The following is a 24,506-nucleotide window of genomic DNA, read 5'->3' as shown; positions in this document are numbered from 1 at the left end:
TCAATGTTTGTGCTTCCTACTAACATACTAGATCTTGAAAATAAGAAAGATATCTGTCTTATCATTAAACTATATTTCCAGTGATTCACACAGTATCTTCCCTGTAATATTCATTCAGAAAAACAAATAGACAATCAAATGAATAAATAAAAATATCATTTGGTCTACTTCCCAAAGTCCTCATGGGGCAACATTACCTTGGTCCTTAATGTATTCCTTGAGTTTTTAAATAGACTACCGGTTTAGTGCTCTCAGGTAGAATCAACTCCCACAGTCACTGTGTCTGTATACCAAATAATTTTCAAAGATGGATACAAATACCATAGTATATGGAAGAGCTGTGTCATCTAGTCAAGGTTAGGAGACCTACATAAGAAGCCTGGTTACATTCAGAAAGTTCTTTGATGACCACAGAATCAGAACAAGGGGGCACAGTCAGAGTCAATATTTAGTGTACCCAGGCCCAGATATGCTGACATATACATCCTCATAATAAGGATAACTTTGATGATGGGATAAACATGTTGTCTTATACTTCTTCTCCCTTCCATACTTCTTAAGAGATTTGAGTCTGGAAAAAAAAAAAAAGGAATATTGTTATCTCTCCTTTGGGCATTGTTATAAGGATTAATAAAAATATTTAGCACAATTTCTCACACTGAATAAGCACTCGATAATTGTAAATTATTACCCCCCCCCACCCAGTCTTCCATGGGTATAGAAGATTGATTCCATCAATCTCTTTTTTAATTAACCTATTTCTTTAGATATGTAAAGTTAAATCTCAATCCAGTTGGTTAGGGAATCCATTTTTATATCTCTGTTCTAAAACATTATGTGTTGACTTAACTTTCAGAGACTCTTGTTACCTAAAACTCAGATATCTAGACCTCATCAACTTACTATACCAAAAAAGTCATAATGATAGTGATAATAATTTACACTTCCTAGTTCCTATCTCCATCCACTAATGACAGACCTCCATCTCCCAAGAGAGCTCCCTCTATCCACCCAAATACTTCTAAAAGTCCCCAGAGTCAGTCTCACAAGGGCTCAATCAGTATTTCTGCTGCAATGAGTATTTTTCCTTTTCAACTATCCTCTTGCTGTTTTCCTTTGTTTGTGGTCTTAGCTTGCCCTCTCTCTAGCAATAATCGACTTAGCCCAGCAACAAGACTGAGGAATAAACCCCATCATGTCCACCATTTCTCTTTTCCAAGTGCACTTTCACCATCATCTTTCTTCCTCTTGAGCCAAAACCCCTGAAAGCTCTCATACTTATCAACACATACACATGGACCTCAGATGATCAGAGAATAATCCCAACTGCTGCCCTGTAATCTCAGTCCCTGCTTAGATTCAGTCAGGACATCCTATTGACTAAACTATATTCTTTTTTAAGTTGTTATATCCTACAACAATGTAGGTTCTATCTACCTATAATTTACTCTCAAATAACTTCTCATTCTGTGGTCTATATTTCTGATAATGGTACCAGGCTCAAAAAACTCAGAGTAGTCTCACGTCCTCTCTTTTGTTTCTCACAGTCAATTCTAATTACTGCAAACTTTGGGCTTCCCTGGTGGTTTAGTTGGTAAAGAATCCTCCTGCAATGTAGGAGACCCAGGTTTGATCCCTGGGTGGAGAAGATAGCATGGAGAAGAAAATGGCAACCCACTCTAGTATTCTTGCCTGAAAAATCCCATGGACAGAGGATGGTGAGCCACTGTCCATGGGGTCATAAAGAGTCTGACAAGACTTAGTGACTAAACCACCACTACTGCAGATTTTACCTCCACAAACTCTCCTGTTTTTATCTCCTTCTTTCTCAATCTCACAGGTGCCAGCCAAGGTGAACCATTATTTACTCTTGCCTGGATTGCTGTTTGTCTTTTTGCCTCTCACCTTACCTCCCATCTACACAACAATTTTCTGATCTACAGAGTTTGAATACTGGACTAAATCTTGCAGCTCTACAAGCCATTGAGTCATGAAAATCAAGTTAAACTATCCAGACATTTGTCTACAATTTATGGCATTGTTTCCTTCCATTTTAGGTAAATGCAATGAACTAGGTCAGGATTTTTCCAGTTCAGATTGAAAACAAATTTTTAGAAACCAAGCTCTACTTCCTTTTTAAAAACCAAAAGTAAATGTTCCAGATTTCAAATATAGAAATTACAGAGATGTACACCAATCAGTGGGACTGCTACAGGACTGCTTTTATCTTAAATAGAAGAAAGGTAAGCCTGAGAAATTGTTGAAATTATCCATAACAAACTATGGGCAACTGCCATAGTATCGAAGCAAAAGTAGCGTGCATGGCATACTTGCACAAAATATAAACCCCATGAAAGCAACATGGTATCTGTCTTGTATCCTCGGTGTCTAGACATAGAGCCTTGTACATATTTATTAGATAATTATTTATTTAATAGATAAATGAATGAGTATCTTTCCAAAGCACAATTCCAATATTTGATAATACTTATAAATTGAAAGTTTCTTGAGAGCATGGGCAGCATCCTGTTTGTTTTTCTATACCTAGCAAAACACTATGCAGTACTTTTCACTGACCACACATTCAGAAGGATTGAAATTATTGATTTTTTAAACATTTCTAGTGCATTCCTGCATGTCACCAAAGTAAGTATTGCTCTCAACATGGCAATACATAAAAGAATCTGAAAATGGAAGAACAAGCCATAGAGGAACTTGTGAAGCCTTTAAGGTAAGGATTTCTCGATAAATTCCTTTACAATCAGGCCAGAAACTTTGTTAAACGCGTGAAGTCACTCAGGGAGAAGCAGGCAGTCCCTCTCCGTAGGAATACCCATTAAGAAGGGAAGTAGTAGCTTCTAAGCTTTGTCCATACCATCTTCAAACTTTTTACCACTCCACTGATAAACTTTAAAACAAAGAAAAATAGCCCTTCTTTTTCTCAACAAAAATAGGAAAATTATTGGTGAAAAGATGTTTGCCAAAATTAGAGTCAGATGACACAGTACTCTTTACCTGAGTGCTTTGAGGAAGTTCATATACATTTCAGAATTCAAATGTCATGTCTATCAAATGGGCTGATAACACTAACCCTATCCTCCAAAAACCTTTGATCAGAGAATAAAAGAAAATCATGTATGTTAAAGTGCTTTTTAAAACATGAAATAGATAAAGAAGGCATGGTGTGTATGTGTATGTATATATATGTACACATATCAGTTCAGTTCAGTTGCTCAGTCGTGTCCAACTCTTTGCAACCCCATGATAGCAGCATGCCAGGCCTCCCTGTCCATCACCAGCTTCCAGAGTTTACTCAAACTGATGTCCATTGAGTCTGTAATGCCATCCAACATCTCATCCTCTGTCGTCCCCTTCTCCTCCCACCTTCATTCTTTACCAGCATCAGGGTCTTTTCAAATGAGTCAGCTCTTCGCATCAGGTGGCCAAAGTATTGGAGTTTCAGCTTCAACATCAGTCCTTCCAATGAATATTCAGGACTGATTTCCTTTAGGATGGACTAGTTGGATCTCCTTGCAGTCCAAGGGACTCTCAAGAGTCTTCTCCAACACCATAGTTCAAAAGCATCAGTTCTTCGGCACTCAGCTTTCTTTATAGTCCAACTGTCACATTCATACATGACTACTGGAAAAACCATAGCGTTGACTAGATGAACCTTTGTTGGCATACATACATATATATATTATACATTGGAATGTTATTCAGCCATAAAAAATGAAATTTTGCCATTTGTGAAAACTCTGGTGCATCTGGGGGTTATTATACTTAGTGCAACATCAGACAGAGAAAGACAAATACTGTGTGTTTTCATTTATATGTATATGTAGAATCTATAAAATAAAGCAAATGAATAACAAAATAGAAACTAATTCACAGATACAGAGAACAAACTGGTGGTTACCAGTGGAGAGGGGGAGCAGAGGGACAAGATAGGTGGAGGATTAAGGGTTACAGACTACCTGGTATAAAATAAAATAGTTACAAGGATGTAATAAACAACCCAAGGAATATAGCCAGTATTTTATAATAACTTTATATGGAGTATAGTCTATGAAAATATTGAATCATATTATACTCATGAAGCTAATATTGTAAGTAAATTGTACTTCAATTGAAAAAAATATGAAATGAGACACGTTAGGTATTATAATTGCTTCTGCTGCTTTTGTTATTGTTTTATATCTCGGGAACTCTGGTTTGAATTATGGGGATACTTGAATATCAGTAATCTGGTTGAATTATGAGGATACCTAAATACCAATAATCACCTGAATATACAACCCAAAGGTGTAGTTTCTTAATATTGTTACAAAGAATGCTGTAATCATGAAATTCTCTAAACAGATATTCATCTTGGAACACACTATATCCACATAATTCCAGGTGCAAATTCAAAAGCATTTGAATGGAGTAGAGGTATTTAAGATTATTTTAATTTAATGAAGCAAGAAAAAATATCAAAAAAAAATACTTTGGTATCGCACAGAAGGAAAAAAATGAGAAGAGAAATGAGTTAAACATCTTGGATACTGGACACTTCCAATTTTATTAAATGGAAAAAAAATCCAATCTCACACTGTCTTGATTATCCCAAATAAAATAATATCGCATTCTGGTTTTATTATTTAAAACTCAACCCCCTACTCCAAGACTAGTTTCTTATTCATCTGCTTCAATCTGCCATTCTTTATCTCTACTAGTGCTTTCCCTCTGTCCTTTTATGTTTGATGATTTCACTAGTTCATATGTAGTTCAAAGTTTTATTGTCTTTTATTTCTTGCTTAAAAGTTTTTTTCTTCATGCTGTCTTATCTTTATATCAGTTGTTCCATTTTCTTTTACTACCCATCATTTTTAATTTCCACTGCTTTTGATCTGCTCTTTAGTTCTCTCCATTTCATTTGCAGGCTGTTCTGGTGTGTCTGCCTTCTACTGATGTTTCCTCTGTTGTTTCTCCCTTTTTTCTCTTTCCCAATCCTACCCGTCTTACTTTTTATTATTATTATTTTTTAAAACATGGGTGGGTGGCCTTAAAATACTGCAGGAACGATTTGTTTCTAAGATATTTAGGGGGGATAAAACCACAGCAAACATTTATTCTAATGAGTCTGTTTCCCCGAGTGGGTGGGGGCAGATGGTTGACTCAAATCACTAGGTGGCAGTAGTCCAGACAGGATTCTCATCCGCTGCCTGTACCTCTCCCCCTTCTTCCTTAATGTTTGTGTCCTGTACATGGATTTTTATTCAAAAATTCATTCGGTTCTCTGCAGCCTCAACTTTTGAAATCTAGGACATGTCACATCAGTTCTCAAAAATAACATAACTTAACACTTACAGGTTTATCAATGCTGATTTGACCCTAAACTGGGAAGAAGATGGTTTGGTTGATGGGCTTTATTTGCATGGGAAAAAAAAGAAGTAAATTTAAAGAACTTAATATATAAATGTGACAAATGTATAAAATTCCAAATACCAGTCCCAATGTTTTGTTTGTGAAGTAAAATGTTTTATGAGCATTTCATACAAACATACCTTTCAAGATCTTTCTTGATTATTAGGTAATTTAAATAAGCTATTTTGTGTTCTGTTGACTATGTAGTGCTCACCTGCTGCTTTTTCTCTACCCTATGCCTTTTTCTTCTGCAACCTGACCCTGCTCTATTTATTTACTAACTAGGAAATTTTAGACTCATTATGAAACCTCACTGCGCCTTAGTTTTCCCATCTGTAAAATGGGAATATTAATGATATATACCTAATGGAGTTATTTAAAGTTTGAATGTGTTAATATGTACAATATTTAGAACAATAAGTGGCATATAGTAATTTTTTGATGATACCTACTATTTATTCAAGATTTCCTTAGCCTACCTGTTATTTTTAAGTATTAGATCAGGGAATAAAGGTTAATTGGGAACTGTTCTTTGTAACTTATAAAAAATCAAATATGGAGTGGGTTGCCATTCCCTTCTCCAGGGGGATAATAATTACAATACAGTCCATGGTAAAGGTGATGGGGGAGGAATTCTCTGGAATGAAATAGGATTGAGTGACTTAGTGTTGGGTTCAGGAAGTAGAGAGGGAAATCCTGCCAAATAATGGTATATGTCAGTTGAAACCCAAGAATGAGAAAGTTTGACTGGATGAATTGTTGGAAAGAGAAGGTTGAGAAAAGTGTTCCTCTTAGGAAAAGAATGAACATATTCCCTTCCTGCAAATATGACTAAGAAGGTAACACTAGCTTTACTTGAGAATTAGGCATTCTTTTCTTAATGCTCCTAGGGATCTGTGAATAATTCATTCTGATTCTCTATAAAGCAAAAGCGAAGAAGTTATTTCAAGGGCCAAGAAGAAACTGTTATATAGCCTGAACTACTGAAGTGTGACTGTGAAATAATGAAACAGATTTTTAAACAAAATGTGGCATGAATCTTTTCTCAGATAATATTCCGATCTCCTCCTATAAAATGCTACTAAATTTGAATAAGGAATGCATTTATTAATTATATTTTCCAACAGTGGTGATGGATTTATACTGAGTCATCAATTATCCCGTCCTTTGGGTCAATTGTATGAATTTGCAAATCAGCTTGATATGGAGTGGGAGAAGGGCACAATCTGGAGCTGGGCACAAAATGAAGCCACTGAACATAAGAGCAATAAAAATCTTAATTATTGTTTTCTTTACAATCAACTGACCTTAGGTTTTGCTCACTGAAATGAGAACACCAAAAATGGGAGCTGGAGGAAATGAGTTCCCCATAATTTCTAGCCCCAGAAAGATGTAGTCTTGATTTCCCAAATGGATGAAACAAACTTCCTATAGAATGCAAAACCTGAACTGGTTTTGCTCTTTTTAAAAATCAAACAGCAGAAATGTGGAACAACAGAAATGCGCTTAACCATTCAGAAATTGAGTCAGGAGAAAAACCTACATATCCTCACAGGAAACATATTTCTGAGAGGCAGAGAATTGTGGACACTTTGTGTGGTGAAATATCTAAGAAGAGCCCCAGGGGTCTGTGTGTGGATGTAAAGTGATTAAATTGTGCACTTACTGTAATTGCTTTATACCATTTAGTCAAGTTGTGATTCAAATGGCAGCCATGCCATCTGAGCAGGAAAAGGGTCAAGTGTATTCCTAGTTCTGGGTGTGTCCTTCCAGTCTTCAACTCTTCCTTTTATGTTCCTCCTTTCATGCAAAACCCTTTTTATTAACCTATCAAACTTGAAAATACCAGCATTCATGCTTCTCTTCTCTCTCTCTCTGTCTCTTTCTCTCTCTGTCTTTCTGTCTGTCTGTCTGTCTGTCTCTCTCTCTCTCCCCCTTAGGACCCAGATTTAGACTAAAGATAGTCAGGGACCATAAGTAGCTCTTTCCTGAACTAGAGCAATGAAGGACTTCAGGTAATTGTGGGTGGGTGAGATGAATTTGAGAGAATGTTCCCCCAGCCCCTGCCTACCAGTAGGTATATGGTTCCCATAAGGCACTTCACATCCTGAAGGTTAGCTGTCGGCAACTACTGAAGAATTTTCCCCACATAAAAAATTTGCCAACCAAGAGTCTCATCCATAAGCAAAGCCCCCTTTCAGTAATCTTAATTCAGTAAATATTTCCACACTTCCTCTTCCTCTTCCTCCTCCTGTTTGGATTGTGGAAAACCCTTTCACCTCTTTTGAGCAATTTGTGCCACCTTATTTTTCAGGAATTTCCTGGAATGGAGAGTGAGTGGTTAGTGATGCTTCGCTTTTTTTAGATTTCCCCATCATACTGTGTAATATCATGAAGTTATAAGACTGATGCAGTTAGCAGAGATTCTTCTCTCATTCCATAAGCCTGATCATAGTATTTGTACTTCAAAAAGAAACTTATCAACACCAATCATTCCCTTTTGATTGATTTTCATTTTTTTATTCCTAATTTGTTACAGTACTGCATGTTCTTTATGTCTCATAAGCTCACATATCATTAAATATTCTACAATGCCCACCAATAGCACAATGATACATATGTATTATTTCATCCATTTCCCCACCCTTATCCATTCTTCCATTAGTATTTAATTTTACCCTTATTATTTAAAATAAACCCGTTCATCTATTCCTTGTCTTTTTCCCACTTGAGTTACTGACATTGGGATGCATACACATGACTTCTTTTCCTATAAGTTTCCACTCAGCTTGACTTTGAACATATCATTTTTTTTACCTTGCTTGGCTAACTACGTAACTCCGTCAATGATCACCCTTCTACTTTTTCATACCCTCAGTCCAGTCACTTAGAATCTAAAAACTGTTTGGCATTTTCCTATCCATTGCAGCTCCACATCAAAGCCCTTGTAAACTTGTCCATCTTGGAAAGGAATCAAGGAAAATTCCAAACCAGTAGAGTATATTAGAGGAAAAGTTGTATATATACACACATATATATATGTATATATATATGTATGTATGTATTTAATTATATATATAGATATAGATATATATAATGAGAACGTTTTATATATATATAATGAGAATGTTATCTTATGATGTAATCAAAACATTTCTAAAACATCATATATTGGATGTGGGATGTGGCAATTCAAAGATAAATGGCGAAGGGTAGCAAGGTAATGTGCATTTGCTATGTGTGTATATGATGCTGTATATTGGAAACTAAAGGCTAACACATCTGCGCTTAATATGTTGAAGTTTTTCAATAATAGACAACCCACTGTATACAAGTTAATCCACTACCTGGGAAAATCAATGTCTATCTCATGCAATCTGCTGCCTTGTAATAGCAGTTACATTCCAAAGGAGGTTTGAACTTAGGTATTTGACCTTTTTGTCCCACTCTAGGTTTTTAGAAACCACACTTTTACGATCATGATTTTTACCTTGATCCTCTTTCTTCATGTTGTATAGTAACATGAGGCTTTTAGTATGACTCATCAAATAGTAAATATAGCATCTTAGTAAACTGCAGTTTTTTTACCCTCTGAGATAGGACAAAGACAATGAAAATGGTCATTGAATCACGCTTGGCTCTGAAGGAAAGCTGTCTTCATATTTACTGGGAATTACACTATACTTCCTTCATATTTTCAATATTAATTGAAATATTAATATTGAAATAACTTATAACACTTCAAATTTTATCCCAGATCCTAAATTAACTGAAATTAAAAATTGTCTTTAATCCCAAACCTCCAGACTCTATTTCAAGCAGAAATTTCAGGACAGATATGGTCTTCTAGTGGAGGAGGAAATGACAACCCACTCCAGTATTCTCACCTGGAAAATCCCAGAGACAGAGGAGCCTAACGGCCTATAGTCTATGGGGTTGCAGAGATGGCTTCCAGGAAGTCAACTGTGTTCAAGAGCAGACCTAAACTAGGGAGCTATTCTGGGATTGAATTCCGAGAGTCATTCCAGCTCTCTTCCTTTTGCCCAGCCTCCTCCTCACCCTCTCAATCAGCCTCAAGGATTCTGAAACCTGACCAAGCAGTTCTAGTCACAGCGAGCTCATCCTTGAGCTATGGGGAGAGAAACTAGCTTCTCTGGGCCCTCACCCCATGGCATTTGACTGGCAGCAGAGTTTCCAAGAATAACTATTTTCTGTGGTTTTCTCAATCCCTACTCCCTAGGGAAACCAGGAAGTATAAACTTTTTTGGTACTAAGGTTCAAACATCAGCAAAATGTTTACTTTGAATTTTAGCCAGCATCTTATTTCATCCAAATAAATTCCCAAATCTCAATTTACACAAACCAAAATGTCCACCAGACAGATCAGTACATTTCTATTCTGTAACATTAATAGGAAAAGAAATAATTAAAAGAAGGCTAAGTGACCTTCAGAAAGAGTATTCTGTTGAGTGGCAGATGGGGCAAGTTAAAGCTGAAAGCTAGTACCTCAGTCTCAGATTAAAGCATTATTTTGAGTCACAGTTGATGTTTATTAATAGCAAAGGGAGCTTCTTTGAAATTTAAGAAGGAAACAGAGTATCTCTGAAAATTCATTTGTAATGGAAAATGAACAGCAGGCAGAAACAGGCTTTCCCTAATGGCAGAAAGCAAAGAGGAACTAAAAAGCCTCTTAATAAAGGGGAAAGAGGAAAGTGAAAAAGATGCCTTAAAACTCAACATTCAAAAAACTAACATTATGGCATCTAGTCCCATCACTTCATGGCATATAGATGGGGAAAAAATGGAAACAGTGAAAGACTTTATTTTCTCAGGCTCCAAAATCACTGTAGACGGTGACTGCAACCATGAAATTAAAAGATGTTTGCTCCTTGGAAGAAAAGCTATGACCAACCTAGACAGTTTATTAAAAAGCAGAGAAATTACTTTGCCAACAAACGTCTGTATAGTCACAGCTATGATTTTTCCAGTAGTCATGTATGGATGTGAGAGTTGGACTATAAAGAAAGCTAAGCACTGAAGAATTGATGCTTTTTGAACTGTTGGAGATGACTCTTGAGAGTCCCTTGGACTGCAAGGAGATCAAAGCTATCCATCCGAAAGGAAATCAGTCCTGAATATTCACTGGAAGGACTGATGCTGAAGCTGAAGCTCCAGTACTTTCGCCACCTGATGCGAAGAGCCAACTCATTAGAAAAGACCATGATACCAGGAAAGATTGAAAGCAGGAGGAGAAGGGGATGACTGAGGATGAAATGGTTGGATGGCATCACCAACTCAATGGACATAAGATTGAGCAAGCTCCAGGAGATGGTGAAGGACAGGGAAGCCTGGCATGCTGTAGTCCATGGGGTCACAAATAGACACAGCTGAACAACAACAGCAACACATGAACAGCAGGGCAGAGCACTAAGCAATACATTCAGAGCATTATTCAACCCCAACGTGTAAATAATCTTTTTGAGGAAATTGTTTTCACTACTGGAGTCAAAATTAGAGGTATAAACAGAACACTTATGAGTATCTCCATGAACTTGAAATTTGTCATAATTCTTTTGGTTCCTGATTAAACAGCCTAAGCTTTCACCTGTCATATAGTCAGGAAGAGCATAGGATAGCAGGAAGGAGCACAAACTCTGGGGCCAAGATGGTTCCATATCCTCCTAATTTACTGGTATGATCTGGAGAAGCATAGAAAGATTAGGTACTTTTCTCCAGATTACACAGTTACAGTCAAGATGGAATGGCCTCGTTTCCAAACCTAAGCAGTTTCGCTGAACTGAAATCATGCAGTCTGTCAGCAAGACCATCCCTGCTTCAGAAACTTTGAAGGAGAATCCATCCCAGCTTACTCCAGCTTCCAGTGACTACCAGCACTTTGGCTGGTGGCCGCTTTATCTGAGATCCTAACATCAGTTCATCTTCCCTGTGTGTGTGTGTGTGTGTGTGCGCACACGCGCGTGTGTGAAATCTCCCTCTGGATCCTCTTAGTAGAATACATATGGTAGCATTTATGGTCCACCTGGATGATTCAGGATAATCTAACCGTCTCAAGATCCCCTCCTAACACAGAGGCATAAAGTCATTATTCACGTTCCCAACAATAGACATGTCTGCCCATCTGTCCTACTGATCACAGGGTCATACACAATATTTACAGCCTAGGGAAAAATGTGCATCTGCCTGCACTTCTATCTTAGGAAAAAGAGATTTTCCACTTCCTCAAAAATTATTAACCCATCCAAAGATACCTAAGGTTATCTTCAGCTTTTCTCTCACTAAGGCAAAGAAAGGAAAAAAAAAAAAAAACTTTGTGAGACTTATGGACATTGGGAGAAGGGAAGAGAGGGTGAGATGTATGGAGAGAGTAACATGGAAACTTACATTACCATATGTAAAATAGATAGCCAACTTGAATTTGCTGTATGGCTCAGGGAATTCAAACAGGGGCTCTGTATCAACCTAGAGGGGTGGGATGGGGAGGGAGATGGGAGGGAGGTTCAAAAGAGAGGGGACAATAAATGCTGGAGAGGGTGTGGAGAAAAGGGAACCCTCTTACACTGTTGGTGGGAATGCAAACTAGTACAGCCACTATGGAGAACAATGTGGAGATTCCTTAAAAAACTGGGAATAGAACTGCCATATGACCCAGCAATCCCACTGCTGGGCATATACACCGAGGAAACCAGAATTGAAAGAGACGCGTGTACCCCAATGTTCATCGCAGCACTGTTTACAATAGCCAGGACATGGAAGCAACCTAGATGTCCATCAGCAGACGAATGGATAAGGAAGCTGTGGTACATATACACAATGGAATATTACTCAGCCATTAAAAAAAAATACATTTGAATCAGTTCTACTGAGATGGATGAAACTGGAGCCCATTATACAGCGTGAAGTAAGCCAGAAAGAAAAACAACAATACAGTATACTAATGCATATATATGGAATTTGAAAGATGGTAACGATAACCCTATATGCGAGACAGAATAAGAGACACAGATGCATGGAACAATTTTATGGACTCTGAGGGAGAAGGCGAGGGTGGGACGTTCTGGGAGAATAGCATTGAAACATGTATATTATCATATGTGAAACAGAACACCATTCCATGTTCGATGCATGAGACAAGGGCTCAGGGCCGGGGCAATGGGATGATCCAGAAGGATGGGATGGGGAGGGAGGTGGGTGGGGGGTCCAGGAGGGGGAACACATGTAAACCCATGGCTGATTCATGTCAATGTATGGCAAAAACTATTGCAATGTTGTGAAGTGATTGGCCCCCAACTAAAATAAATAAATTTATAAAAAAAAAAAAAAAAAGAGAGGGGATATATGTATACCTATAGCTGATTCATGTTGAGGTTTGACAGAAAACAAGAAAGTTCTGTAAAGCAATTCTCCTTCAACAAAAAAATAAATTAAAAAAAAACTTTCTGCAATGCCAAAACAAATAGGTTCTAATCCGTGCAGTGAGGTAGTGTGAAAATCAGAGAGCAGACTATAGAGATCAGCCTATCCTTCACTTTGATATATTTGAAGATAATTTTCCTCTTGTTCCCCATTGCAGTATACAGAAATTTAGTCCCCTACCTTCATGGTCAATGTGCTTTTTGTTCTAGGCGTGTCCATTTAGTTTATGTTATGATTCGCATACTTGGCTGTTAGAAAGAGAACCCAGAGGGTTGGGGTTCAGAGTCCTGCTCAGCATTTTCCTAGCCATGTAGTCATGGACAAATTACAAAATCTCTTCTCCATACTTGTCTCTGATTAGTAAAATAAAATATCTACTTATTGTCTATTATGAAGATTAAAAAAATTACTAAAGTGCTTAGAATGGTGTCTAACACCTACTAAGCTCACAGTAAATTTTAGCCATTACTGTCTTCTTTCCCTTCTTTGTTCTTTCCATGTAGAAATCTCTCATGCAGTCATCCCCCTCATTCACCGAAGTCTTTGGCACATGGTTCTCAGGCTGCCTTTCTACTTCATGGCCTGGAGCCACGACAGATGATTTTCCCATCCTCAGTGAAGACTTGTTTCCAAGCTTTTAAATCTCTGGGGGTGAATTTACCTTGAAACTAATGAAACTGAAGCTTCAAGGTCATCCCTCATTTGCATATGCCCTGTCCAAGGCTTTAGTGGCTACCTTGTCATTTGTATTCTGTATTTTTAAAGATGATCCTCCCCCAGTGGTATAAAGTCTAGGTCCCATAGGACCTGAATCCATGCCTGCTTTTCCCAGTGATTTTCTGCATCTCGATCACGTTCTCCAGTGGCCACTCTGGTAACTGGGAGCAGCCTAGCCTATACCTGCATTGAAATTGCCTTACCCTGACCATATTACCCTAGTTCTTCCAGCTTTCTATCTAGAGATAAAATCAGTTTTTGACCACATAATTGTTTTGATATTCATAAGTTAGTAGTTATGTTTTCTTAGGTATTATAGAATTATGTGATTTTGTATTTTTTAATCCACAGATAATGTAAAAACTCAATTATTCTCATAAGTAAGTGTATGCTAAGTTGCTTCAGTCACGTACGACTCTTTGCAGCCCTATGGACTGTTGCCTGCCAGGCTACTGTGTCCACGGGATTCTCCAGGCAGCAATACTGGAGTGGGTTGCCATGCCCTTCTCCAGTGGGTCTTCCCAATCAGGGATCAAACCCGCATCTCTTATGTCTCCTGCATTGGCAGGTGGATTCTTTACCACTAGCACCACCTGGGAAGCTCATTATCATACGTAATATACTCTAAAATATTTCAAACATGAAAAATCAACCCTTATGCTCGAATAATTGGGGAACCTTTCACTGAAGTTATTAAAGTCAAGATACAAACCAGGTACTCACTTTGAACTGTAGATCATCAATTTCCAATGTCTCTATTTATATTTTAGGAATTTTCCTTGCCATGTTGGTGGTCAGTGGAGTTATATTCACAAGAAAATTATGTTCAAGAGCCTCTATATCCACAAAAATTACCCAGTGTCACCTATCTCTAAGAGCTTTGGGTCAGAAAGGCAAAAAGATAGCTCATATTTTTGTCTATTTTCTTGCCTTGGCCCCAAACCTAATATTTCAGAATCTTAACCTTCAAAAAATCTAAATTCAAATGTTAGCAAGGAAGATAAAAGGTGACTGATGTTTAATGAGCATCAGAGATTTGTCTGCATTTCTTTGATTGTTCTAGATAAAGTATTAATAAGGAGGTAGTACAATGTTAGTCTTCAGAATTCACACTGCTGAATTTTAAATTCCTGACCTGCCAATCACCAGTTGTGAGACCAAAGTCAAATTAACCAATCTTTCCTTGCTTCAGCTTTCTCATTTGTAAAGTAAGGATATTATAGTATCTACATCATGGAAATATTTTGAGGTTTAATAAATAAATTAAGATGTGAAATAGTACCTGACTCATACAAAATGCTGTAAATGTTCACTATTTTTATTGCCATATGTCATTTAGATAAGCAGGCCATTTGTCAGAGTAGAGAAACATTTCTAATGGTACTAAAATTTTGTGTAGGTTTTTACTATGATCACATTTTTATCTTAGATTTTACCTTCAATGTAGATTAGGATTTTTTTCTCCTGAAATAAATCATGAATCATATGAAATAAATCATAAATCATATGAAATAAATCATAAATCATATGGGAGGACAGAGGACCTTATGGTCTTGCTATCTAAACTTTAATGATATAACTTATGAAATAAAATTTCTGATTGAATTGTCTTTGAAATATGAATTTACACATGGAATATAAGCCATGAACTTCAAAGACTAAGAGTACATTCAAAACTGTGTGCCTTGCCACAGAAGAATGTTTTTGGAAGGAGTATTCCCTCATCAAACATTTATTAAGGATGACACTGATAAAATTAAGTTAAAATATTAATAAAAATACTCTTGTGAGCTTGCAGTCTAGTAATATTAATATATAAAGTTAACTAAACACACCTTTAGAATAGTGTGTGATTGAACATATAGGGTTTTAGAGTATTTGAGCTTAAAGTTTCTCTTAATTACAAACAAGCCATGTTACCTATATTAGACAGCTTTACCATTTGTTTTCATGATTGTCTTCATTTTGGACTCTTTGTTTCCTAATGAATTTACCTTTTTGCCATCACTACCTGAGACCAAGCAAATATGTTCCATTCTGTTCCCTTGATGAAGTTTTAGTGTCAAAAAGTTAATATACTGGTTTATTTGCTCCTTAAAAGAAATTAAATACAGAAGGATTCAATACTACTTAATGTAAGTATATAACCCAGAGTCCTGTTAAAACATAATTAAACCCGTATGTCCTCCTTACCAAATCAGCACCCAGGATGATTGGTGTGAACTTAAATCAGATACATGGCAAATTCTGCTCCCGAGATAGGGACTGTCTTTCAATCAGTCAAAGCACTGTCCCTTGCATTTTGACACCAAAAGTGGAAAGTCAGAGAACACAGTTGGTTAGGTCTTTGAAGGCTACTGATAAAGTAGAAGTGTCTCATCTGAGTCATTTCTCTGTGCTGTGTCAAGAAATTGAGGATATTTCCAAAGGTGCTAAAGGATGTGGAAGTCATTCTCTCACCCACTAGGTGTGGATGCAACAGTGTCTGGCTGATGCTTCACTAGGTGAGGCTGGGTTCTGATGCAGCATAAGTAAAGTTCAAGCAATGCAATTGCTTGGGTAGGACCAAATTCAACCCCATGTCAGGATCACAGCACTCAGTAGTACCTCTCTCTATTTCCCAAGGGTAGAAATCAAAGCGACTGGTAGAATGCAGGCATTGAGGGTGGGAGAGCAGGAATGTGGAAGTAACGATCTCCCCTTTATAGTCACAGAGGAGTCTATAAGAGAAATGTATGTGAAATGAATTATACATCTCAACCTCCTTTACTCTTATCTGGAATAAATACACTGCTTTGTCATACTGCTGCCTGAGGCTAATCCTCCACCCTCCCAGTCTTCTCAGCCTGAGTACCTTTGAAGCCAGGATTTAAAACCCTAAAAATAGAAGCAGAATTACTGGTTGCAAACTGCTGAGGAAGGGGCGGGCATGGGGCAGGATGTACAGTGGCATGAGGAGGGATGAATGGGGAGGGACAATGTCAATTTTTAAGAGAAATGGTAAACTCTAATCTAGAACAGTATTTGAATAAATCACATTTCCTGTCAGAAATTTTGTGGATTTTCACAATTAGAAATTACATGCAGTCAATATGAGTCTTTATTTATAAGATGTCCTATTCTGTTCCACCAATTGAAATCATCTCTGAATCACAGCCCAAGCAGGCTTACAATATCCATCCACCAATTCTGCTGACTCATTTCTTGCCTGGGTTTTCTGGTTGACATCCCCACTCAGTCTACACTTCTAGGATTGCATATACCATCAAGAAGGATAATCACTGCCATGGAGACAGGGTCTGGCAAGGCACCACATGCCTGTTGAACAGACAAGCCTTATACATGCTTTTATACATCCAGACCTTCTAGGTTAGCATAGCACAGCAAAGGCTAATAAATATATTTTAATAATTACATTTGATACTAGGTCTGGAATTGAGAGTGAATGAGATTCTTATGGGTACCTGAGGTCTTAGGGCTATTCACAAATATTTATTTCCACATCCTGTCAGTTACTATTAGGGAGGTACTGCTTCATCCTGATGAACTCAAATGTGGCCATGTGGTTTTCTTTGGCCAGTGAATGGATGTTACGGATGTCATTTCCAATCAGAAGCTTTAAGAGACACCATACATATTGTCACATGTTCTATTGCCTCTCCCGCAGTAATTGGCAGTGTTTCAGAGGAGAGGCTGAGTCACCAACAAAAAGGACAACAGTGTGGGAACAGAGACCACAGTCAACTCTCAGTGGAGACCAATAAACCTCTGTTTTAAGGGAGTGATGTTTGAGGGGTGTTCGTTACTGCAATGTAACCTCACCTATCCAAACTGATACATACCATACATTGCTTCTGGGTTACTAAGTTGTTAAATATCATGGTATTCCACTTTTAAATATATCTTTTAAGGAGTCTTATTTTCACTGAATGTCTTCAAAGTAATTTTACACATCTTAAAAGCAGTCAAAGGAAATGAAAGTTAAATCTAAATCTAATGAAGTCCTGGCAGAGTAAGAAACACGGCTCAAAGCCTCCGCTGTCCACCAGCTTCTATTATATGAATGTTTTCATAAGAAAAAGATTTTTCCAGAAAAATTAAGCACAGTCTTCCCTTTGAATCTTCACTAGGGCAAAAGCAAATTTGGTACACATCAAGTGTTGGAAAATAAAGCTTATTCTTAGTTCATCAACAGTAGTCTAAATGATATTATTAAGCTGAGATAAATAAACACAAATGTTTTTGAAAACAGAAAAGGTGACTACACAGAGAGTTCCATCTCCACCTTAATGACACCGTAGCACAAACAATTCAACACTCCAAGGTATTCCAATGTAATAACAACTTATTAATATATAACAACTTTTCTTTTAATCCTAATGGGATTATTACTCTAATCATTTCCTTTGTCATTAATTGAAATATTTTTCATCTGTTTGCATTTTTTCTCCTGGGTCTATTTTATTTTCAAATTCATTATATTGCAATTTCCTTGTGAAAGTGTTAATAAAGTTAAACAAACATCACCTATTCATTTGCCAACTATGACTTAAAACTTGAAATTGGTCAATGGTAAATATGTTTGTTTCTCCAAAAACAAAAGACTAATTTCAAAATCCCATTCGAAGTTGCATAACTTAACTCCATAGCATTCGAACTTCGTTTATGTAAGTTAAGAATAACAACCCTACCTAATCAAGGTCTCCCTAGCAATAGAGCCAAGAGCAATAGGCATCTTCAATGTAGCAGAACTTTCCACCTATTCCTTAGGGTAGATATTCTCCTAGAAATTCACAGAGAAAGGTAAAGACTGGATATTCCTTAGTGACACAGACTGTTGTCACTCAGTCATATCCGACTCTCTGCAACCCCATGAACTGTAGCCCACCAGGCTCCTCTGTCCATGGGATTTTCCAGGCAAGAATACTGGAGTGGGGTGCCTAGAGCCAGCTATTTTGAAATAGTAAAAACAAAATTGGAGTGTGTGTTACACTGTATATCTCCCGTACACCAGTTGCCTGGTCTCTGTGGAACATAGTCAAACATTTTTACAGTAATGGTGACTTCTCTGTTTGTGGGTCCAAAGACAACTAGCAAGACCTTCCACTCATTTTTTTTTCCAGCTAAGATTGCTACCAAGAAAAAAAAAATAAAGATAGAGCTACAGTACTTAGCATTTTACAACTGTTTTTCACATTTTTAAAAAAATATTAAATGAGTGACTCCTATGTGATTGTCAATGTACTAGTCTTTAAGAATCTAATGATAAGTAGAATCTACACTGACCCTGTCCTGGAGAAACATACATTGTAGTGAGCAAGACAATCAAATCAATAACAATATAAAAGATGGTAATATAGAGTATTCCAGAATAACAAGAACATATAGTATAAACAACTAGTCTTGCACAAGAAGGAAAGCAGAGGGAAATGCAGAAGACTTCTAACATATTACCACCAGAAATGAAATTAGCCATGCAAAAGCATGCAAGCATATCTCAGGGTGTTGGGAGCTAGAGAAAGTACCCCTCAGCACATGATTCTGACCAGAATCTTTGGAAAACTAAAGTGGGCCTACTCTGTGCACACGAAAAGCCCTGTCCCATTTTTGGCTCCACAGCTCTAAAAGCATCAGAAATGAAACTAAGGAATGGAGAGAAGGAAGCAGAGGACCATCAAGTCAGAAAGGAAAGGATCAGAAAGAATTGTGGAAGCAATATAAAAATGCACTAGCCTATTTTCTTGGGCTCCAAAATCACAGCAGATGGTGGCTGCTGACATGAAATTAAAAGGCGCTTGCTCCTTGGAAGAAAAGCTATGACAAACCTAGACAGCATATTAAAAAGCAAAGACATTACTTTGTCAACAAAGGTCTGTATAGTTAAAGCTATGGTTTTTCCAGTAGTCACGTATGGATGTGAGAGTTGGACTATAAAGAAAGCTGAGTGCTGAAGAATTGATGCTTTTGAACTGTGGGTGCTGGAGAAGACTCTTGAGAGTCCCTTGGATTGCAAGGAGATCAAACCAGTCCATCCTAAAGGAAATCAGTCCTGAATATTCATTGGAAGGACTGATGCTGAAGCTGAAGCTCCAATACTTTGGCCACCTGATGCAAAGAACTGACTCATTGGAAAAGACCCTGATGCTGGGAAAGATTGAAGGCAGGAGGAGAAGAGGATGACAGAGGATGAGATGGTTGGATAGCATCACTGACTTGATGAACGTGAGTTTGAGCAAGCTCTGGGAGTTGGTGATGGACAGGGAAGCCTGGCGTACTGCTGTACATGGGGTCGCAAAGAGTCGGACACAACTGAGCAACTGAACTGAACTGAGGAGTCAGGTGAGCTAGGCACTGGGTATTATGACTGTAATCTATAGCCCAGCCAACATACTCACTCCTGTGATTAGCCTTCTAGATGCATTAAGTCATTCAGCTGTCACTGTAAAGCATTAAGGATATCACAGACACCCCACTCCAGTACTCTTGCCTGGAAAATCCCATGGACAGAGGAGCCTGGTAGGCTACAGTCCATGGGGCCGCGAAGAGTCGGACTCGACTGAGTAACTTCACTTTCACTTTTCACTTTCATGCATCGGAGAAGGAAATGGCAACCCACTTCAGTGTTCTTGCCTGGAGAATCCCAGGGACGGCGGAGCCTGGTGGGCTGCCATCTATGGGGTCGCACAGAGTCGGACACGACTGAGGTGACTTAGCAGTAGCAGTATCCCATCTTAAAGATAAGTAAAATGAAGCTTAAATAGGGTAATAAGTTATCTATTTCTGCCTCCCAGTCCTGAACTCTGAACCACTAAGCCACTGCCCTTTCAAATTAGTTTCACATACAAAGAGTTTTTTGAATGCCAGTGTCCAAGCTCACTCAGACCAACTAAATCAAATTCTCTGGGATAGGACTCAGAAATGAGCATTGTTTTAAGCTTTGACTCTAACGTGCAAAGAAAATTGAGAACCATTGTGGCCTTTGCTTTTGAGCCACCAGGGAAGCCCTTCTAAGCCACTAGATGGATTTAAAAATATATACATTTTTTTTTCCACTCAGGTTCTTATCAATAAAGCAAAGAACTAAGACTAGATTATTCCTGAGGTCCCTTTCAAGTCATTCTTCAGTTCTGTACAAAGAAATTCCTATTTAAAAAATGTTTCCAAAAGGTTTAAAAAATGAGTAAGGGACTGAACGACAACAACAAGGGAATTTTTGACCTAAGTAGGCCATTAATTACATAGACCTCATCTTGTCAATAGCTAAAATCTTGATGTATATTTATGAATCATCAAAATCCAGAGTCTTCCTTAGCAAATAATCCCCTCTCTCCAGCCTTAGTCCCCGTCAGCCACTGATCTCTGTCACTCTGGTTTTGCCTTTTCTAGCATTTCATGTAAGTGGAATCATATAGCATGATTTTATGGCTTACTTTTCCCACTGAACATAGTGCTTTGAGATCCAACCATGTTGCTGCATATTTTAATAGTTTCTTTTTATTGCCAAGTAGTATTTCACTGTATGGATTTACCATAATCTAATTAGCTAACCACTAGTTCATGGGCATTTAATTGGTTTCTGGTATTTGATTATTTTGAATAAGGTTTCTCTGAACATTCATGTACAAATGTTTGTATAGACATATAGTTTCACTTTGTTTTGGTCATATGTTAAATGTGTGCTTGACTTTCTGACTAACCATCCTCTAAAATGGTAAACTTCGGGAGTTGGTGATGGACAGGGAGGCCTGGTGTGCTGCGATTCATGGGGTCACAAAGAGTCGGACACAACTGAGCAACTGAACTGAACTGAACTGAAAATGGCTGTAAAAAACTTGCACTGTTACCAGCTATGAGAGTTTCCATTGTCCACATGCTTAGCGTGTACTGTCGTCATTCTTTTTAATTTTAACAATTTTTAATTCTGGTTTTAATTTGCACTTTCCTAATAACTAATGATACTGAATAAATTTCTATGTGCTTACAAAAAAAAAAATTCAACGTCTTCCAGTATAATGATAATTCCACCATTGGAATGCAGTAAGTGAGCGAGCTAATCACTCCAGCACTATCTTCTGTGATGAATTAGAGAAGACAGGAAGAACTGAAAGTCAATTCCAGTTAGTGATCTTAGATAATATACAAGCCATTGCAGTACCAATTATGTAAAATTATGATGCTTATTATTTTTAAAATTAGTATGCAGCCTATATGCTTTTTCTTCCCAGAAGATCCCTCTAATGTGCAGTTTCAGAGAACTGCTAAATTGATACAGCTATGAAACAGAGCTGAATGTTTGAGGAGGGAGAAGCAGAAGCTGGGACCTAGTAATAAGAAAGGGCCTGCTAAGATGAATAGAACATTTTTGCATGTTTAGCGAAGCGGTCCAAAGAAGAAGAGAATGAAAAAAAGAGTATATAAGCTAGAGATAAGTGAGACAGAACTCCATGTGGATTTATAATTTGGAAAATAATAAATTAATGTCTCCAGGGGTACTGATTAAGCCCATGGGAGAGAAAAGTAAAAATAAAAAATCTAGTTTTAAGAACCGAAGAGGAGACTGAATAATAAGCTGAAAGGAGTGCAGCACTGTGCAATTTTTATTGTTTCAAATTTCCTGCAAGCTTAAGAGCCATGCCATGGCACCATGTTCAGTTGCTTAATGATGGGGCAGAAAAAAAAAAAACTGTTCATAAAAAAAAATTCAGGCTCTGTTAGTCTCAATAAAACAATAATTGAGCTTTTAGGCATAATTAAATGCAATCTCACTAGTTAAAAAATAGCCACAACTGTCTATGAGGCTTATTCATACAAAATGTGTCTGAAGTTGACCTGAACTTTGGATTGCATGTACCTTAGTCATGGGTATTGAGATGTTGAATCGCTAATAAACAGCTTCTGATGTTTTGAATGTTTCCTGTGAATGTTGCTTTTTCAGCAGCAAACTTCGAAAGGCATTAGGGAGTCAACCACATTCCTCATCATTTGAGCTCAAAGTTATAAGTCAGTATACCCTCTTGCTTCCTAAACAACAGTCTATGTACATATGCACAATGGATGAGTGTGGTGTAAAGCTTGGTCCACCTCACCTCACCTCATAGTAGCTTTGCAAGTCACATTTTCACCAGCCCCTCAGGCTAACATGCAAAGAGAAGAGGCATGGGAAAGATAATATATAAAAGTCATTAAATAGGTAGAAAAAGGAAAAGGAAGACAGAAAAGAAGAAGAAGGAGAGGGAGAAGAAGTCGAAAGGATATAGAAGTAAAAGTAAGTATGTGATAAGGGGTGAACAGATGCAAATATCCCTGAACTAAATTTGGTAAGAATCTAGTTCAGTTCAGCAAGTATCTACTGAGTACTAATCAAGTAGCAGACCCTGTTGGACAGATCTAGAGATAACAACATACACGATCCAGTTCATTCTTTAAGGAGCTCACAGCCCCTTGAGGTAGGTAAATACACAGGTCTTTATGCGTGTGTACGTACGTGTGTGTGTGTGTGTGTGTGTATAAATAGTAACGTTTTTAATATCAATTGACAAACTATTTACTATGTACCAGACATCATCCTAGGAGCCTAGCATGCAAATATCAATGTAGTCTCAGAAGTTCTGTACTAGCAGTAAGAGTAAAATACCATAGGAATGCAGAGAAAAGAGGGATGACTTCAATAATGAGGTTATAGAAGGCTTCAGAAGTGTCAGCATCACAAGCCTGGGGGCCAATGCTTTACACTTACCAGCTATGTGACTTTGAACAAATTTCAAAGTCACCATCTCCCTCCACAATATTATTAGAAGAAACAGATTATTTTTATCCTATGACAACTCTAATAATAGTGTATGCACATTCAAATTCACAGATTAAAACTATTGGAAAAACAATCCTTCTCACTCCACTATCCACAAGGGTAACTCAATCAGATTTTTTCAAATTTTAGTCTGTAATTAAGACAGTCTATGCTGATCACATTTCTAGATGAAGTTTAAGACCAAAAGAATATGTGAAAGAAATCGAGTACCTGCTCTTTGCCCATCAAATACAGTGATGACAGGTCAAAGGGACATAATTAGTCTGGACACAGTACCCTAATGGTCACTGTCATAGCTGTCCACTCCCACACTATTTATGGCACACTGAGATGAGTGAATTCAAAATTCTTCATTTTGTGCAGGCATAGGACGCTGAACCTGTTATCTAACCTAACTCCTTCCATTAACAGACAAGAAAACTGAAAAAGTAGAATGATATTCCCAAATTACAGAACTTGTTAATATCTCATGTAAGTAGTTCAACTCAGGCAAGAGAATGCTTAGATTTTGACAGGGGGTGAAAAATGGTGAGGTTGTATAGGTATGCCTGTTTCTGTTCTGGGGGAAGATGGGGTGATACTGAAGACAGAATAGAAGAGGGTTACTAAGGAAAAAGTAGCAAATGACGGGAGAACTCATTAGCCCCCCCCGCCCACACACACACACACACTTAGTATTCAACATCCATAACCCATCCATTACTTTGGTACATTAAAGGAAATAGTCCAGAGGAAATAACTCTTATGCCAGGCTTTAAATTTAACAGTTTGCTTTTCTATCTTAACAACTCAGTTTCTTCTGTATGGCTGACATGTTACCAGTTCATGACTAAATAACTAATAAACAACTGCAGACAAGTAAACCTCAAGGGGCCTCCAAGGCACAGCTTGGATGTTAGTGTTAGTAAGTCTAGTCTCAAAGTAGAACTGGCAATCTCAAAAGAAAACTGAACATTCACATCTCCACCCATTGTTTTGCTAATCCTAACCACCACCTTATAATGCAGAACGGAATCTGGGCATGTTTATCTTGGTTGAATGTTTAAAATAATGGCTGAATATGACTCAGAATGCTCTATTTTATCTACTAGAGTTCAGTCTAATAATTGCCTCCAATCAAACCAGCTCTTTAACAACA

The 24,506-nt window shown here is 37.6% G+C and overlaps 1 long non-coding RNA gene across 2 annotated transcripts in view; it reads left to right on the top strand.

Annotated features, from left to right (window-relative positions):
* The window catches only part of LOC145546654 (uncharacterized), a 239,762-nt gene that overhangs the window by 110,234 nt on the left and 105,022 nt on the right, over nucleotides 1-24,506 (top strand). The window contains exons 4-7 of one of the 2 annotated variants that reach the window (XR_014083123.1): nucleotides 1,841-1,852; nucleotides 2,058-2,243; nucleotides 2,625-2,731; nucleotides 4,363-4,629. The exons of the other annotated variant lie outside the window; for it this stretch is intronic. This is a non-coding gene — a long non-coding RNA (uncharacterized LOC145546654). Of the gene's footprint in view, nucleotides 1-1,840; nucleotides 1,853-2,057; nucleotides 2,244-2,624; nucleotides 2,732-4,362; nucleotides 4,630-24,506 lie in introns of those variants that run through there. 2 annotated transcript variants of the gene reach the window in all.

The sequence above is a fragment of the Giraffa tippelskirchi genome, chromosome 4, assembly GCF_054371585.1.
Source record: "Giraffa tippelskirchi isolate mGirTip1 chromosome 4, T2T-mGirTip1v1.2.pri, whole genome shotgun sequence".
In the NCBI taxonomy this organism is placed as follows: domain Eukaryota; kingdom Metazoa; phylum Chordata; class Mammalia; order Artiodactyla; family Giraffidae; genus Giraffa; species Giraffa tippelskirchi.
This window is presented reverse-complemented; position numbering and strand designations above follow the sequence as displayed.